Source organism: Lygodium microphyllum, chromosome 23 (genome assembly GCF_053477565.2).
Source record: "Lygodium microphyllum isolate KBCC chromosome 23, Lygodium_microphyllum_v1.1.10, whole genome shotgun sequence".
Lineage (NCBI taxonomy): Eukaryota > Viridiplantae > Streptophyta > Polypodiopsida > Schizaeales > Lygodiaceae > Lygodium > Lygodium microphyllum.
Window position 1 is genome coordinate 112254662 of NC_141157.1, and position 6110 is coordinate 112260771.

A 6110-nucleotide genomic window follows, 5' to 3' on the forward strand; every position below is an offset into this window, starting at 1 on the left:
TCTTAACATTTCCCAATCCAAATGAAAGGTTGATAGCCTCAACATATTGCAATGGTTGTATTCATGTTATTAAAAAAAACCACTCAGGATCACAGCATAGCACCTAAGGCTCCTCAAATTAGGTACATCTAGTGACCTTGGTCGGTTGGCTCTGTCCCTAGTCCCCTAGCCCCTTACACATCCCCCACAATTGTTCAGGGCACATCAAGGGCAAGATATCCCTAGGGAGCTTGTCTCGCCTGTGGTTAGACATGTCACCTTGACCCATTTTCATGATTCTTTTTTTTCGCACTCCATCTCAGTTGTACCATTTCAATCAATAGTGGTAAGCAAGGCACGAAAGACCATGGAAAGTACACCATACTCTTCAAATAACACAATTAGCCACTAGCTACCAAAAGTTAAGGTGTCAATAAGCTCAATTATGCTACATTGTATTGTCAAAATCACAAACGATGCCTTAACCAACACCTTTGTGTGTACTTCTTCTCAACATCAACAAATTTTCCACCACATTGAAACCCGTGCTTCATCCACACATTGCTACAAGGAACCAGACCAACACTATTCTAACTACGTAATATCTAAGTATGCACGAGCACTCACATTATAACTGAACCACAACCTATACACAGTTTGGGTCCTCAAGTGCAAGCCATTACTCTCAACTTGCTTAGAGTTTGACCTATCTCCCAAACTAATCAACCTACATCTTGTGCACACAATACGAAGACTAGCACCAAAGGGAGAGACCATATGAGAGGTTTTCAATTGCAGGCATTGATGATTCCAACGAAAGTACCAATAGCTCTCCATCACCACTCAACTCTGCACTCTTATCCTTTCTCATTATGCAAGCCCTCCAAAGAACCATCATGTACAGAATCCCCACAAACCAACACCTGTGCCAGCCCTTTGTGCAATTTCCAACAATGGGTAGTCCTATCCCCAACTCCAACAACCTGACCACCAGCCACCCAGGCCAACAACATGCCCCCACCGACCCTCATCGGCACCACTACCAAAACTCCTCCAAGGAAAACCACATATGTCCCTTCTACCCACGTCTTCAGTGCATGCCAAAGCCTACTACCTACGATGGTGAGTGCTATGGTACTAGCACTCATCTAGGAGGGGGTAATGTTAACCCTCAAACAAACAAGGTGGAAAATCTGGTAAATCTAAAGAAGAAGACAAGGCTAAGGAAAAAGTGAAATGGAAGACGAAAGCGCACCAAAGAAGAATCTGGAAATACAAGAAGTGCAAAATAGTCCCAAATCAAGGAGAAAGACGCACAAGAAAAAGCACAAGTCAATACTTTTGTAAAAGAGCGTAAGGCGCACCAGGATTTATTTTAAGAGTGTTGGCCTCTCACTCGTGCAAATTGTAAAAGTAGATGGGCGGTGGAAAGGAAGCTAGGAAGATAGGAGAACAATGGGAAAAAGAGCCTAGGTCGGCCATGTAAAAAAAGGGGATAAGGGGATGACCGCTCAAAAGGGATTTAGGGTTTTGTATATAAAGCTGAAAAGTAAATGAGAAGCTGATTTTTGTGTGTGGCCAAAAGTAGCTCTCTTCTTCTTCTTCTTCTTCTTCTTCTTCTTCTTTCTTGCTTGAGCTTGTGCTTGAGAGAGGGAGTGTGAGAGTGTGAGGGAGTGAGTGTGTGAGGGTGAGGGACCGTGATGGAGAAGCTCTCCATCTTCTCCTCTCTTCTTCTTTTCTCTTCTCTTCTCTTCTCATGGCAATGGAGCTTGGAGCATGGAGCTTAAGGATGGAGCTCGCTTGAAGCTTGCACTTGGATCGTGGAGCTACTGGAGTGCTTGGGAGAGGAGGCAACTCGATCGGGCATGGAGGTAAGCTCACTACACTCTTAGATATGGATAGCGCATCAACTATTTGAGAGGTAGCCATTAGTGCTCGGGTTGAAATGCTTGAACAATAAGCAGTCCATGGGTCTTGGTGGTTGAGCGTGGCTCGCCTCTACACTCACACATGCCTTAATCAATCTCTCAACTATGATCTTGGAAGCAATTATCCAATACAAAGGCACACTCAGAGCTTATCTGCGGGGCTCGATGGCGCGGTGGTGAAGATTGCCAAGCAAGAAATGGTTTCCAACCCTATAGCTCTCTCTCTCTATCAAGCTCTCTCTCTCAACTGACTGCACACAAATGAGCTGTCTCTTTGCCTTCTTGGCTTCTTACACCCTTTTTCTCATGCCCTATTACTTCCCCCTTCTCTCTCTTTGTTTTCCTAATGCCTTAGAGCTCTCTTTTCCTTGTTTTTTTCATGGTTTGGGCTTGCTATTACAGCACAAACCCTACTGTGTGTTTGTCCATTTTCCTTGTATTTCCCTCACCTTAATGCATCCAAATCACAAGCAACCACTTACCAATCTACTCACCTAAATTCAAGAAACTAGAAAAAATTACTTGCAATGGAGATCAAATACCTCTTCAATTCCCTCACTTCTACTTATCTCAAGCAGCAGTTCGCGAAAAACCCTACTTCAATGCTTAATTTGGATCACACAAGGACTCAAAGATTGAATATGTTGTCCCACAACAGAACCAAAATGTGGGAGATTCTCACTCGACCACCAAGTCCCACGGATTGCTTATTGTTTCAAGCCAAGTGCAATGGCTACCTCTCATATAGGCATATGCACTCTCACACCTACAAGTGTAGTGAGCTTACCTCCATGCTCAATCGAGTTGCCTCCTCCCTCAGCACTCCGGTAGCTCCACGATCAAGCTCCAAGCTCCATGCTCTATTGCCACGTGCGAGACAAGAGAAGAGAAGAAGAAGAGAGGAGAAGAAGGAGAGCTTCTCCACCATGATCCCTCACCCTCATACGCTCACTCTTTCACACTCCTTCTCTCAAGAACAAGCTCAAGCAACCAAGCAAGAAGAAGAAGAAGAAGAAGAAGAAGAAGAAGAAGAAGAAGAAGAGGAGGAGGAGGAGGAGGAGGAGGAGGAGGAGGAGGAGGAGGAGGAGGAGGAGGAGGAGGAGGAGGAGGAGGAGGAGGAGGAGGAGGAGGAGGAGGAGGAGGAGGAGGAGGAGGAGAGCCAAATTTGTCCACACACAAGAATGAGCTTCTTCATTCGCTTTTTGCCTTTTATACAAAATCCTAATTCCCTTTGGGCACCCATCCCCTTTTTTTTTACATGACTAGCCATTTTAGCATAGGTCATCTTTTTCTATTCCCTTCCTATTTACATTGTTCCTTCACCCATGCCCATCTATATTTACAAATTGCATAGGAGGGAGCTTGGCACTCTTTTACAAGGATTTAGAGTACCCTTTTATATTTGAAATGTGTGTTTCCTCTTTTGTGATTGCCCTAAACTTTTAAGATTACCCTTGTGCTTTTGGCCTTTTTTCCTCCTATTTCTTTAGTCGGGTCACCTTTTTCTATTTTTTCTCATGTCTTTTTAATTTTCTTTTTGCTTGGTTTGCATTGGGGTTAACACATCTATCTTACATTTCACTTTGTAAACCCATTTACAACCAATGGGTGTTTTGCCTTCAAGTAGACTAACCAAATCCCATGTGTAATTTTTAGCTAGTGATGTGTATTCCTCATCTATGGTAGCGTACTAATTTTTATCTCCAACTACCTCATTGAATTTCATAGACTCTTTGTAACCCATCACTTTAGTCATGTAGGCAAAATGTCAAGTTGAATACCCACTATATGTTAGCCTATCAACAAGCTTTCTGACCCTTTTTAACATTCTTAATTGTGTTTCACTATGCGATTGCCTCTCATGAGGTGGAACATACTGCTTTACCTTACACCAAGCATCATAATTGATGGTATGCCCAATTTACTATCAAGACTATCATTGCCAGGTGACTCATATCTAGATGTAAGTGGGCTACTTACATCATCAAACATCTTCTCTTTGCCTTTATCTAATCTCCCCCTCACTAACATATCCGTGTTAGTGGATGTAGAACCATGAATGCCTAGCCGTTCTCCTGGGATAATAGAAGAACCATCACCTATAGGTCCACTCACTATAGTACTAGTAGAAGGGTAATTTTCAATAGGAGTAGGTCTAGCTGGTCCATCAAAAACCCACTGTAGTCTGATCACCATACCATGATGTCTACTCATCAAATACTGCATCCCTACTAATCAAAGTCTCACAATAAATGGGTTATAGCACTTATAGGTCTTTTTATCCTGTACATACCCAAGAAAGACACTCTTTACAACCTTGGAGTCTAACTTCCTTCTCTTTTCATTAGGCACATGTACATAAGCAATGTAAACAAATACTTTAAGGTTGTTGATATCGGGCTTGTGACCATACAATTTCTCATACAATGTGAGGTCATGAATCCCAGTTGTAGGTGTTTTGTTGAATACATAAATACCAAAGACAACTACTTTAGCCCAATAACCATTTGATAAGTTCTTTTCACGCATTGCTCTGATAGCTTCCATAAGCACATGATTTTTTATCTCTGCACACTACTCTACTATGGTGTATAACTTCATGTTAGCTACCTTTTAATGCCATATTTTGCAAGGTACTTGTCAAATTCTCGAGACACATATTCTTTGTCTCCATCAAATCTTAGACATGAGATATAACACCCAAAATAATTTTTAGCTTGTGTCTTGAAATCCTTGAAAACATCACCTCATTTTTGTGCTTCAAGATATACAACCATGTATACCTACTACTGGAATCATCAATAAATGACACATAATATCTGACATCATCAAAAGATGCAGTATGGGCTAGACCCCGTACATTCAAATGTATCTATTGTAGAGGTCGATAACTATTTTTGACATTACTCATAAATGGAAATCTTGATTATTTCCCAAACTAACAAGTGGAACAAACATGTCCTAGATTTGTACACTTAAACTTTGGCAAGCTAAGTACAACCTCCTTTTGCTACATATTTTTTAGCCTCTCAATATTTACATGACCCATGTGTTTGTGCAAGCTTTATATATCTCTAACTGCTCCATTATCATGGGCAAACATGGTTGCTTTCATCTCATGGATGGATGCATCCAAAGTGAACATCTTGCCATCTCCTTTGCTTTAGCAAACAATTTGCAATCATTTCCATATTCTTCAATAAAATATCCATCTTTGTTAAAAACTTATAGATTCGGCTCTACCATATCTGACCAATAGATAATAGATTCTTAATGATAGATGGCACATGTAACACATCATACAAGCTCTTCTTCATGCCATCATGCATAACTGGCGGAACCACACATATATGCTAAATGTCATGATGTGTGTCATCACTAGTGCATACATATCCATGAGATGCTACAACCACCTCATTAAACCACTCACCATGTAGAGTCATATGATTGGATGCACATGATTATATATACCACTTTTCATCAACCTTGCCATGCTTAGGCATATTCTTGGAAACATGCTACATAACAAAACAACCTATCTGTCTAATCATCATGAGTGTTACTAGAAGATACATAATTGCCATGATGTCTGCCTTTTGACTACCAAGAACCACATGTGCCTCTAGGTGATCTCCCCCTATCTTTTACCATAGTAATGAACATCTTTATCTCGATTTGGTTGATCATGTGACTACCAAGAACCACCTTTGCTTCTAGGTGATCTCCCCCTATCTCTAAAGGCATTGTCCATACGTATTTCTAGCATCACCATGACCTCAAGAGGTTCCACAAAATTTGCCACCTCTAGCTCGCTGATTAGAGTAAAAGATGGTATCTCTACTATGAGAGATACTAGGACTTGTATTTAAGCCAAGCTTAACTTCCTCGTGCAGCAACAAAGCAAGCAACTCATTCTAATCAAGGGGGGTTTTGCTTACAAAGATCAATGTATCAAAAGCCTTGCAGTCCTTTCCCAAACCATTCAAGAACCGATAGTAGCCAGCTGATTTGCAATGATTTTAATCTCTATCATATAAGCCTAAATGCTCTTGCCATTTTTGGTCATATTATGAAATTGGTGTCTCAATTGTATTTTCCATGCATGAGTTATATTGCCATAATTCTTCATGAGAATTTTCCCAAGCATCCTTAGGAGTATGACAGCTAGTAATGTCCAAAGCCATTGCATTTGAGATGCATAAA